This window comes from Podarcis melisellensis (genome assembly GCF_964234715.1).
Source record: "Podarcis melisellensis genome assembly, chromosome: 10".
Taxonomy (NCBI): Eukaryota; Metazoa; Chordata; class Lepidosauria; order Squamata; family Lacertidae; genus Podarcis; species Podarcis melisellensis.
The window spans coordinates 63,110,936-63,124,856 of record NC_138542.1 but is presented as its reverse complement, the minus strand read 5'-3'; the positions used below and the strand labels follow the sequence as shown (position 1 = coordinate 63,124,856).

The following is a 13,921-nucleotide window of genomic DNA, read 5'->3' as shown; positions in this document are numbered from 1 at the left end:
GCAGCGGTTTGGAGGTCTTGGGCCCCCCCAATATTTTTTATAAGTCGGTATGGGCCCCCCCCAATATTTTTTATAAGTCGGCGCCCCTGTATTTACCTCCTAGGAAATTAGCTAAGATGTACAAATCAAAGTCTAAAATGTGCTGGAAATGGAAAGAAAAAGAGGGCACCTTTTATCATATGTGGTGGTCATGGTAAGGTGATAAAATATTTCTGGGAAATGATATATAATGAATTGGGGGGAATGCTGAAAGTAACTTTTCCAAAGAAACCAGAAGCTTTTCTTTTAGGAATTCTAGGTGTGGAGATCCCAAAGGATCAGATGAAACTATTTATGTATGCGACCACAGCTGCCCAGATTCTGCGAGCCCAGAGATGGAAAGAAGGCACAGTTCCGACCAAGGAAGAATGGCAGATAAAATTGATGAACTATGCTGAAACGGCAAAACTTACAGGAAGAATTAGAAACCAGGAAGAGGCAGGTTTTAATAAAGAATGGGGAAAGTTGATAATTTATTTGAAAAATTATTGTAAATAATTACATTCATTGGTAGGCTTGGCAGAAAACATGTAGTAAAAATTTGAACCATGAATTGACAAAGAATTTATAACAGTAGAGTTACAGAAGAGATGCACAGGGAAAATCATTTATATGAGGATCCACAAAGGGGGGGAAGGAGTCAAAGATGATTTAAAGCCCTAAATGGCCACGTTCCACTGTATCTGAAAGAGCGTCTCCACCCCCATCGTTCTACCTGGACACTGAGGTCCAGCACCGAGGGCCTTCTGGCAGTTCCCTCACTGCGAGAAGCCAAGTTACAGGGAACCAGACAGTTGCCTTCTCGGTAGTGGCACCCACCTTGTGGAACGCCCTCCCACCAGATGTCAAAGAGAACAACAACTACCAGACTTTTAGAAGACATCTGAAGGCAGCCCGGTTTAGGGAAGCTTTTAATGTTTGATGCATTACTGTATTTTAATATTTTGTTGGAAGCTGCCCAGAGTGGCTGGGGAAGCCAGATGGGTCGGGTATAAATAATAAATTATATTATTATTATTATTATTTCATGTTTTTATTGTGTTTATTTATTTTTCTTTTGCTGATTGTATGTAAAATTGAAAACACAAAAATAAATTATAATAAATAAATACAAGAAGAAAAATTGAGATTAAAAACCCAAAAAGAGTGGGGTAGAAATTGAAAATCGGTGGACCCACTTGGCCTTATAGACTTACTAAGAAAATGCCTGTGAAACATTTTAAATGCTCTACAACTGCCCATGCAAGATGTCTGGTTTAATGGGTTTTGATGCAACCCATTTGTGCGCTTTCTGAACTGCTGATAATCCGAACAGAGAATGTTGATGTAACCAAATGTTAACAGGAAGCAGATTTCAGAGCGACAGACTCTTTTATTAGGGAGATGTGCTCTCACAACTGGCAGAACTGGAACATGATGATGGGAGGAGCTGGAATAACCCCCAGAATGTGTAACATCTCTCCCTCATTTGTCTAGCAGCTTTTGTCTTTGAAGAACTGAGAGTTTAAACACAAGAGCCATCTATGGGGTGGAATGTAGCTGTTAATGTAGCACAGTAGCAGAACCGCACAGCAAGAAGTTTTATATTTGTTTAGTCACTGCCAAAGGCATCCTGTTCTTCCATGAGAAAACTCAGGGATGGTTTACAAGGAGCTCTGGAGTGGGACGGGGGGGGGGGGTGAGACTCTCACTGGCTGGCTTGAGACCTGCTTAGTTTTAAGACTATAACAACAGCATCACAATCCCTCAAGAATGCTCTTTGGTTGTAAGTCTACAGAGTTGCCATTAAACTCAGCCAAATCAGAGCTGGAGGTGAATACGGAACTGAGTTGGTTAGAGCATGGTGCTGATAATACAAAGGTCGTAGGTTCAATGCCCTTATGGGACAGCTGTATATTCCTGTACAGTGGTACCTCTGGTTAAGAACTTAATTCATTCCGGAGGTCCATTCTTAACCTGAAACTGTTCTTAACCTAAAGCACCATTTTAGCTAATGGGGCCTCCTGCTGCTGCCACACCCCCGGAGCACAATGTTTGTTCTCATCCTGAAGCAAAGTTCTTAACCCGAGGTACTATTTCTGGGTTAGTGGAGTCTGTAACCTGAAGCGTATGTAACCCGAGGTACCACTGTATTGGGTCCTCAGGGTCTCTTCCATCTCTACAATTCTATGATTCACTCAGCAAACTATGGCATTCTCCCCAGAAGAGGTGGCCAGCAACTTGAATAGCTTTAAAAGACAATTAGACTAAAGGTAAAGGACCCCTGGACGCTTAAGTCCAGTCAAAGGTGACTATAGGGTGCAGCACTCATCTCACTTCAGGCCGAGAGAGCCAGCGTTTGTCCACAGACAGCTTTCCATGTCCATGTGGCCAGCATGACTAAACTGCTTCTGGCGCAACAGAACACTGTAACGGAAAGCAGAGCGCACAGAAATGCCATTTACCTTCCCGCCACAGCATTACCTATTTATCTACTTGCACTGGTGTGCTTTCGAACTATTAGGTTGGCAGGAGCTGGGACAGAGCAATGGGAGCTCACCCCATCATGGGGATTCGAACCGCCGTGCTGCTGATCAGCAAGTCCAAGAGGCTCAGTGGTTTAGACCACAGTGCCACCCGCATCCCTAAAAATAGACTAATTCATGTAGGATAAGGGTACCAATGACTGCTAGCCCTTACAGGTATATTCTACCTTCACTGCAGAGGTAGAATACTTATTGTGAATATCAGTGGCTAGGAATCACAAGTGGGGCGAGTGCTGTTGACCTCAGGTAATTCTTTGTGGGCTTCCCATGGATATAACTCCTCATTGTCCACTGTGAGAAGAGAATGCTGAATTAAATGGGTATTTGGCCAGATCCACCAGGGCTATTCTTGAAACACATAGCAATTCCATCTGTCAAGCTTTCCTCAAATGCACCATGCATTTCACTAAAGGTGCTCCTTCTTCATCTGCAATTGTCCCCCCTGCAATACCTTTCCCTCATTTAAAGCCTTGCCTTGAACTAGAAGACATCAGCACATTTCTGAACTGTATGCTTTCATATTGTGGTTGAATAAATGCATCTTGATGGCAAAGCCAGCATAATATAACTTCAAACAGGGGAGTAAAAATAAATTAGTGCATTGGCTTGCGTCGTGAGGAACAGCCTATTTTCATATCAAAAGTATAGATGAATCGTTATTGAGCCATGATGACCTATAATATGCAAATCAATAGCACAGACCAGAATATATGAGGAGATGCTTAACTAAACCATCTATCTTACTCATTCTCAGTAATCTGTAATCGTTATGAAGAAAGAAATGCCTTAGTTAGGAGTACGGCTCAGCAGAGGCAGAGAACAGAGTCAATAGAAGGATAATGTGCATCTGTGTTAACACCCTAAACTTGACTTCCATATCACAAAAACTGCGCTGTATAAACTGAAAGGAGGGAGGTTCTTCTCATAAAAACTTAAAGCAGTCATTAAAAGCACACTCTCTCTTTGTAATTGTGTCACCAGTCCTGAAATTTAAGTTGTATGGAATATGTGTGTGCACATATATATGGGCTGTGAACAGGATTTGACCAGGGACTGAATCCTAAGCCAACTCAGGCCTATTTGAAGGCGGCAGTTTGAATCAGCTTGAGGGAGCCCCAGATCTCTACAGGTCAGGTTGAGCAACCTGGAGTCATCTGGCACTCACAGGGCTTCAGGCAGGAAGAAGAGGCAGGTGTGAGACAGGACAAACCATGAAAAAGAGAGACCTATAGGGTGGCTGCATCTTTTTGGGAGTTGTGGGGTGCCTTTCACCCCAGATGTCTTCTTCCTCTGTTCTCCCTGACGCAGCAACACACAACATTCAAATTACAAGGAAGGAGCTTCCAACTAAACTTTAGGAGCAATTTGCTCGTGGTAAGAACCATACAATAAACTATCTTGGAAGCTAGACGGTGGTGGGCTCTCCTTCATTGGGTCAGACAGCCATCTATCAGGGATTCTTTAGCTGTAGACTAGGATGATCCTATGGAAGTGAGAGCTGGACCATAAAGAAGGCTGATCACCGAAGAATTGATGCTTTTGAATTATTGGGCTGGAGGAGACTCTTGAGAGTCCCATGGGCTGCAAGAAGATCAAACCTTTCCATTCTGAAGGAAATCAGCCCTGAGTGCTCCCTGGAAGGACAGATCCTGAAGCTGAGGCTCCAATACTTTGGCCACTTCATGAGAAGAGAAGTCTCCCTGGAAAAGACCCTGATGTTGGGAAAGATGGAGGGCACAAGGAGAAGGGGACGACAGAGGACGAGATGGTTGGACAGTGTTCTCGAAGCTACCAACATGAGTTTGACCAAACTGCGGGAGGCAGTGGAAGACAGGAGTGCCTGGCGTGCTCTGGCCCATGGGGTCACGAAGAGTCGGACACGACTAAACGACTAAACAACAACAAGGATGATCCTTGGGTTCAATTCCAACTCTACAATCCTACGTTTCTTTCTCTTCGCAAGACTCACTTCCTCTGTACCTCTCACTTCCCGGACACTGATTTATTAACAACGAGCCTTGTTTCCCCCTCTTCCCCCAACCTGGTAGTGACTGGAAGTTTTGGTTACCCTCCTTCTGCTTTTCCCCTCCACCTCCCTTCTCCCCGACCAATCTTCTTCTTCTTCTTCTCTCTTAGTGAGCCCTCACACACTTCCAGTCAAGACAAAGGCCTCGCATGGGGGTGAACTCATTCTTTTCGCCATTCTGTGACTCTCTCGAGCTTCCTGTTTGAGTGCCGCAGCTGTTTCTGGGGCTGCTGCTGCAGCAGCAGAAAGTAAAAAAATAAGAAAGGAAAGAAAGAAAGCCCAGCATTTGTGGGGAATCCCCTGCTGTCACTTCTGTTCCTCTTGCTTGCAGAGTGGGGTTGACGTGTCTAACCAGGGGGGAAAGCCAGGCTGCAGGCTGTATGCAGTATTTTAAGCCAGAAAAGGAAATGAGTAAGACTTCTCTTCCACTCATGCTGAGGTGGAGACTGGAGAAGAAGAAGAAGCTCACCAAGTCATTGCAGCACCTCACCAGGATCCTTTGAGAGCTCATATGCAGGGCCTGTTTGTTTTCCTGAATAGTCAGTTACCCCCCACTTTCAGGATGGGAAAATCTTATCAATTTCGGCTCCTCTCAGGTTCCCCATTTCCCCCACCTGAAGTTCATTTGTCTACATTTTAAACATCAGTTTGCATTTTAAAAAATTAAAAAAGGCCTCGTGAATATTCAGCAGCGTTTGGGTGTGACTTTCTCCTAATATGTCGGTATGCAATTTTGCCTGATTTTTGCACATTTTTGCAAAGCAACTTTTCACCGAATGTAATGCATGCTAGTATGTTTAATAATAATAATAATAATAATAATAATAATAATAATAATAATAATAATAATAATGTTGTTTAGTCGTTTAGTTGTGTCCGACTCTTCATGACCCCATGGACCACAGCACACCATTATAATAATAATAATACATTTTATTTATACCCCGCCCTCCCCAGCCAGAGTCAGGCTCAGGGCGGCTAACACCAGTAAAATTACAGTAAAAACATAATGGGGGGGACCAATTTAAAATACATGTTAAAATGCAATTTAAAATGCAACCTCATTTTAAAAGTAGCCCATAGATCAAAACCATAAGGGGAGGGAAACATAAGGGTCAGACTAAGTTCAAACCAAAGGCCAGGCAGAACAGCTCTGTCTTGCAGGCCCTGCGGAAAGATGTCAAGTCCCACAGGGCCCTAGTCTCTTGTGACAGAGAGTTCCACCAAGCCGGGGCCAGTACTGAAAAGGCCCTGTCCCTAGCTGAGACCAATCTAACCACCTTGCGACCTGGGACCTCCAAGGTGTTGTCATTTGTGGACCTTAAGGTCCTCCGCGGGGCATACCAGGAGAGGCAGTCCTGTAGGTACGTGGGTCCTAGGCCGCATAGGGTTTCATTCACATATGTTTGTTTCACGCTTATATATTTGTCCCTAATGAAAGGAGATTCCGACTAAACATCAGGAAGAACTTTCTGACGGTAAGAGCTGTTTGAGAATGGTCTACCTCGGGAGGTTGTAGACTCCCCTTCCTTGAAGGTTTTTAATCAGTGCTTGGATGGCTATCTGCCATGGGTGCTTTAGTCCCTTCCAACTCTTCAATTCTATTTTTCTACGATTCTACATGGCTGTACACACACTTCACGCCAGTATAGGTATTTTTGTAGATGTAAATTGGCTTGAGAACTGCATTGCAAAATTCAGAGAAGTCTTGTTTTGCATATTGTTTCAAAAAAATTGAAGTAGACCCAACCCTTTGAATCCAAACTGTGTTGATTTCTCCCCACATCTCTGCTCTTAATACATGTCATTGATTCCTTTTGAAGTGAGGGCTGACCCTAGGCATGTCATCCCTTTTTCTCTCTCCTGGCAAGCCTCTGGGGCTTTATTTTATTTAAGAAATGTGTAGACCACTCTTCATTTAAACATACACATATAGCACACGTGCACAGACTGTCCTTTTAAAACTAAGACTGTAACAAGCACTACAAGGAAAAATAGTTTTTCAAATGCAGACACTTTTTACTAGAAACTTACCTTCCCTTTTGCCAATTGTGCCCTCGTTTTTGATGGCTCCCGCGTGGAACCTGGCTATATTTCCCGCAATCTTAGTGTTGTAGTCTGCCATTAAAATTGGCAGTTTACAACATGGTAACATAATGAACAACATGATTCCTGCACGTAACACAATACCTATAAAACAGAAACAATTTAAACGGTCCTCTAACGGTTATATAAATAATTGTACAAATAAAATGCATGATAATAAGCAATACATAATTATGTAATAATACGTAATAAGCAGCGCTGTGTCACACTATACACAATGCCAACCCAGCAATAAATCCCACAACTTTTCCTCTACCAAAAAACAAACAAACCCTGAATTGCAGAAACAATGTATGAAATGCATATATTTCTCTCTGTGCAGAACTAGCTGTTTGACAACAGCAGCACGACTATGTTGGTGAAACGCTGATGGCATTGTTGTGCTTTAACGGTGCTGCTACGAACCAGCTTTCCCAACTATTATTGTACTTTAGTATGTCATCCACTGCAAACCATGCTGCCTGTCCCGACTGACAACCAGCAAAAGCTTCAAAACCACCATAAAAGCACATCACTCGTCTACTTCCTGTTTCTCCACACACACAGATTTACATCTGTCATTACCGGGCTAGATTATGTTTCAAAGTAATCTTACACAAAGGGTCACTAGATTCAGCAACAGATAGGGACTCCCATACTGTGCAACATCTCATGGATGCAAATAATAAAGTTGAACCCCTCTGATTTTCATGTTGAGACTGAGTCCCTCCAAATACACCAATGCAAGGCCAAAGGCTCGTCTTTCTCTGTCTTATGACACACTCGTTTACTGTACATATTCGTATTCATTTACTGCCAAATTCATTGATGACAGGATGAGGGGACACTCCAGATGCTATGAGACTACAACTCCCATCACACCTGACCATTTGTCATGTTGGCCAGGGCTGCTGGGAGATGGAGTCCAACTTGCATCGTTAAGTGGCTTGAGATGGTGCTTCATTCCTACAAGAACTGCTCTCATTAATGTAATTTCCAATTGTTTCCTTTGGAGAGAGTATAATAGAGTGGAAGACCATTTGGAACACCACTAGCAGCTTCTACAAATGAAATTACACCTCCTGAATTGCCAAGATATTTTTCTGGGGATTATGAAAGGCTGTGTCCTGGCTGGATCTTGCCGAGAATATTTTTGGCTTCTTCAGAAGTGCCATTAGGCAGAATACATTATTTCCCCCACCCACCCCATTCCCAATGGGCACAGAAAATGAGACTTCAAACTTGGAGCCTCCTCGTGAACTGGGCTCCATGCAACCCAGCATCAACCGCACAGAACATGAAGGGATCTCAAAAAAAAATGAGAGGCACAAATACAAGATGGGTGACACCTGGCTTGAGAGCAGTACATGTGAAAAGGATCTAGGAGTCTTGGTTGACCACAAACTTGACATGAGCCAACAGTGTGACACGGCAGCTAAAAAAGCCAATGCAATTCTGGGCTGCATCAATAGGAGTACTATTTCTGGGTTAGCAGATTCTGTAACCTGAGGCGTCTGTAACCCGAGGTACCACTGTATTAGCAGTTTTCATCCATGTTTTCTATTGTTCCTTAAAATGCAAATGTAGGAGAAGTATGTAATACACACTATTGAGTTGTCATTTCTTAACATATTTGCAAGTATTCCTATTACTTCTGAATAACAGCTTTGAACTGGTTTGGCTATCATTTTTGCATTATGTTAAATTCAGTGTATTTCCCTGGCTTTTGTTCCCTGCACCAGGTATTTCAGTTCAACTACCGTATTGGCACTGAATATAAGCCACACTCCCCCCCCCCCATTCCAACCATGAAAAGTTAAAGTGCGGCTTAAATTCGCAATCTTACAAAAATTGGCTTTTACGATATCTGAAACAGACATACAGTAAAACAGAATGGGTGTGAGTGCCTGCGGAAATTTAAGGGAGTGGCTTATATTCAGGTATTGTCTTTTTCTCTCCTCCCCCCACCCGAATTTTAAAGGTGTGGCTTATTTGCGGGTGCATCTTATATTCGGGCCAATACGGTACTTTTGCCCAATCCCCCAACCATTAACCCCTAATAAGACCTTAATATTCAGCCTTGCTCCTATTTAACCTTCTGCTGCAGCTTAAAAAAGGGAATGGGAGGATGGAACACTTCCCCAAAAATATTTAACAGCCCTTTCTGTGTGTGTGTGTGTGTGTGTGTGTGTGTGTAGAGCAGACGGGCACTATAATGCCTTAACAATTCCCTTACCTCTCTTTCTGCCTCCTCCTACAGTTCAGCCAGCCTCCTTTGAGCAGATGAGAACAAGACACATTGTCCCTGAACACAAGGAAATTGACTGTACGCTGGGTAATTATCAGTGGATATTACTAATCCCAACAGAAGACGAATTATGTACACACAGATAGACACACACACTTACAGTCATGCCAAAGTATGAGAATACACTATTAGTGAACGGAGTGGGGAAAGCAAGAAAATCCTAATTACGAAATAAAGCGGAAGCCCTGACTCCAGTACAGTATATTTATCGTGTTAATGTACCATTTGTCTCCTGGGCAAGTTACTAAAGGTCATTTGTTCTTCACGGCAAGTGTTGAAAATAGTTTATGTTGAGGGTCTAACTTAAAGGAACAATGTCAGAACCCTGGGGCCCAAACTGACCTTTCAGCATCGAGGGAGAGCTCTAAATCTCTTACTGAGTGAAGTGGTGATGTTTGGAGATTTCCCTCCTCCCTGGTCTCCCTCCATCCCCATTTCAAGCTCCCCATTCAGTATGCAATGCTTTATGACAAGGGAATGGACTGCAGAGTTAATGCACTTCTCCCACACTCCAAAATCCTTCCAGTACCATAGTACCATAGTGCAAGAGACCCAGTCAGTGTAGCACCTTCATCAAATCCAGCTGTGCGGCTGAAAAACACACACACATGGCTCTAAGCCAGCATTTCTCAACCTGTGTGTCCCTAGATGTTGTTGGACTACAACTCCCATCATTCCTAGCCAGCATGACCAGTGGTCAGGGATGATGGGAGTTGTAGTCCAACACCATCTGGGGACCCACAGGTTGAGAACTACTGCTCTAAGCCCAGTGACAGAACAGGGTGGGAGGTTCCAACTAGGGCTGGGGGAGAGCTCTATCTGGAATCCCAAAGTGTTGCTGCCAGTCCGTGTAGTCTTCAATACTGGGCTAGATGCACCAGTGGTCTAACTCAGTATAAGCCACACTCCTATGTTCCTATAGCATTTCCCATTTATGGGGCTCCAAACATCTCCTACAAAAAGACCTCCATGGCTTCAAACAAAGAAGGAAGGTGCTTGAGCTTACAAATGCAAAAAGTATGTCCCTCTGTGTTTCATGGTGCTTTTTCCTTTTTTAGGATTGCAGTCTTGAAGTACAAAAACAAATTATACACAAGTACTGCAAAACCAAGCTAGCAGCTTAAAGGATATTTATGCAGGAAGAAGGACCGCTGATATTTGACCAATATTCCTTATTCATTAAGGAGGACCACTGTCAGAGTGGTTCTGTGGCTGGGAATGGTTGGTCACTGTGGCAACAGGATGCAAGATCAGACGGGCCTTTAGCCTGATCTAGAAGCACAATGCGGCTGCACCTATTGAACTTCCTTCTTGGCTTTGTTTATTGCGTATTGGTTGGCAATTTTGTTTTATGCCTTTTTTAAAAAAATGGTTCTAAGCTGCTGCAAGGTCCTTTGGGGGAGGAAGATGTGTGCACAGTGCAACACTGCATGTGTGAACTCAGAAGTGAGTCCCATTGGATTGAATGGGCCTTACTCCCAGGTAAGTGGGTATAGCAGGGCTGATGAAACCTCCAGCCCAGGAACTGAATGCAGCCATCCAGGATTCTCTATCTGTCCCTTGGGGCTCTCTCTCCAAGGCCACGCCCCTTCTTCCCAGGCCACACCCCTCACCAGCTCTCCTTCTTGAGTACTGTTGCTGGCTGGAAGGTGTCTTTGAACTGCCATAATGTCTCTTGCTTATCAGGGCGAAGGATGGAAAGTTGTGTGTGCATCTGGGTGTGGGAAATGGAGAAGGCTCGAATATAGCCTACTGGTCAACAGCAAGAGTCACATCAGTTTCATCTGTATGTCTGGCTATGCCCACAGCCAGCATGCAATTCCAGTGAGGGATCATGGCCTTCAAGCCATCACTGCAGTACAGGGTTGCAGCCTTCTAAATAGGTACACCCAAATTGCTGGTGACTAATATGAACAGAAAGGGACGCAGGTGGCGCTGTGGGTTAAAGCCTCAGTGCCTAGGACTTGCCGATCGAAAGGTCAGCGGTTCGAATCCCTGCGGCGGGGTGCGCTCCCGCTGCTCGGTCCCAGCGCCTGCCAACCTAGCAGTTCGAAAGCACCTCCGGGTGCAAGTAGATAAATAGGGACCGCTTACCAGCGGGAAGGTAAACGGCGTTTCCGTGTGCGGCTCTGGCTCGCCAGAGCAGCGATGTCACGCTGGCCACGTGACCCGGAAGTGTCTCCGGACAGCGCTGGCCCCTGGCCTCTTAAGTGAGATGGGCGCACAACCCCAGAGTCTGTCAAGACTGGCCCGTACGGGCAGGGGTACCTTTACCTTTACCTTTAATATGAACAGAAAGGGTGGTGCTGTGGGTTAAACCGCAGAGCCTAGGACTTGCCAATCAGAAGGTCAGTGGTTCGATTCCCCATGACGGGGTGAGCTCCCGTTGCTCGGTCCCTGCTCCTGCCAACCTAGCAGTTCAAAAGCACGTCAAAGTGCAAGTAGATAAATAGGTACAGCTCTGGTGGGAAGGTAAACAGCATTTCTGTGCGCTGCTCTGGTTCACCAGAAGTGGCTTAGTCATGCTGGCCACATGACCTGGAAGCTGTACGTTGGCTCCCTCGGCCAATAAAGCGAGATGAGTGCCGCAACCCCAGATTCGGCCACGACTGGACCTAATGGTCAGGGGTCCCTTTACCCTTTACCCTTTAATATGAACCGATATATACGCAAGTAATTTTTTCCAATGTGTTGGGCGCAAAAAGGCTGCTCTCTCAAACACCTTGAAAAGGCAAACGTCACTCCCTTGCATTAATGGCTCCTGTTGTCAATTTCCAACACTAAGCTCATTTGGCGTGACACTCTCCGGGTGTCAGGAGAGAAAAATAGCAACGTGACGGAAAAGAGTTGCTGAAGTTGTTCGGGGTTCTGCAGCTCCAAATGTTCCCTGATTTTATTCTTTCCACACACATCCCAGTCTTCCTCCAAAAAGCTTAGAGCAAAATATAGAGTGTGGGTGAGGGAACTTTGCTCCTTGGGATGCGTTTGGACTCCAACTCCCAACAGCCCCAAGCCAAGGGTGGATGATGGGAGTTGGAGTCCGGCAACATCTGGAGGGCCGCAGATTCCCCATCCCTGATCTAAAGATAACCATTTTGTTTTCAGCCCAAAGGGATCGTTTCTATCCTTTTCTGTTTGAAGCAAAACACACGTAAATACCCAAGAGGCAAACTTTAGACGCATTTGTTTTCTTTGCAATCAGTAGCAGAATAAAACTGTGAAGCAAAATGGCTCAAAAAGCTGGAAGCATTTGAAAGGTTTCCTTCTCCTTTTTCGAATGGCTTGGTCTTATAAACTTCTACACCGACATGGCATTGCAACTTGGGTGGGTGTCAGAGTGATAAATCGAGCCAGGACATTTGCGCTGACACAGCAAACATGGGCAGATGTTACTGCCACAGCCTTCATTTAACTGGAGTGGTAGCAAGAAGCAGCACTGGAACAAGGCCATATTATGGGCAGAGACAATCTAAGCACCCGGGTTAGAATGAAGACATCTTGCCGATACATTGCTCCAAGGGCCTTTCAGCAATTGCAAAGTTTGTAAAAAATTTCACGGCATGGAGAAAGTGGAAATAGAGCAGTTTTTCTCCCTCTCTCATAACACTCAAACATGTGGAAGCTGATTAAGGATAGGCGCATCTTCACACAAAGCATAGTTCATCTATGAAACTCACTGCCACAAGCGGCAGTGATGGTCATCAGCTTGGACGGCTTTAAAAGAGGAATAGACTAATTCATGGAAAAGGCTATTGATGGCCAGTAACCACAATGGCTATGCTCTATTTCCACAGTAAAAGGTAAAGGTAAAGGGACCCCTGACCATTAGGTCCAGTCGTGGCTGACTCTGGGGTTGCAGCGCTCACCTCGCTTTATTGGCTGAGGGAGCCGGCGTACAGCTTCTGGGTCATGTGGCCAGCATGACTAAGCCGCTTCTGGCGAACCAGAACAGTGCACGGAAATGGCGTTTACCTTCCCACCAGAGCAGTACCTATTTATCTACTTGCACTTTGACATGCTTTTGAACTGCTAGGTTGGCAGGAGCAGGGACCAAGCAACAGGAGCTCACCCCATTGTGGGGATTCGAACCACCGACCTTCTGATTGGCAAGTCCTAGGCTCTGTGGTTTAACCCACAGCGCCACTCGCATCCCTATTTCCACAGTAGGCGGCATCAACACTCCCGCATCCCAGTTGCTGGAAGCCATAGGAGGGAAGAGTCCCAGGTTCAGTCCTCACCACCTCCACATAAGGCTGGGATTCTCTCCAGTATGAAACTCTGGAGAGATGCTACCAGTCAGTGTTGGGAATAATGAACTAGATGGACAAATGATCTGACTCAGGCAGCTTCTTGTGTTCATATGAATGATGGGAAAGACATTTGCCCTGAGCTACTCCCAGTCAGATTCCAGATTAGAGAATTCGGCCACTCCCACCATATCTGACCATTGCAGGCTGGCTGACTGGGGCTGATGGGATCTGGTGGACACCGGTGGTCAGTGACAGGTGCTGCAGCAGCAGGTGACTGGAAAGATCTCTGCCTCTAAGACCCTGGGGAACTGCAGACAATACTGGGCTTGATGAACAAATAATCTGACCCAGTAAAAAAGGCAGTTTCCTGTGTTCCAGCTTTTGCTCCAGATCAGAAGACGCGCATGTACAGCTGTGTGTGTGGCTCCCACTATTTTCTTTCTTTTTTTATGAAGAAGGTTATGTGATCTGAAAGGCCTGTTTACTACTAGCCATGTAGGTCAGATAAAAAATATGTGACCACAATTAAAGCTACTGAAATCAAATGACATGAAATCTTTGCTTGCATGAACAAAATGACAAAGTTCCAAGTCTTGAAAAAAAAAAAGATTTCTTCCTCTATCTTTTATAATGGGCTATCCCCCCCCCTTTTTTCTTTTTCTTTTTCTTTTTGGTCTATTGAGCTTCA

The 13,921-nt window shown here is 44.8% G+C and overlaps 1 protein-coding gene across 2 annotated transcripts in view; it reads right to left on the bottom strand.

Moving 5' to 3' along the window:
* The window catches only part of SOX5 (SRY-box transcription factor 5), a 749,551-nt gene that overhangs the window by 675,940 nt on the left and 59,690 nt on the right, over positions 1-13,921 (bottom strand). The gene's annotated exons all lie outside the window — the stretch shown is intronic.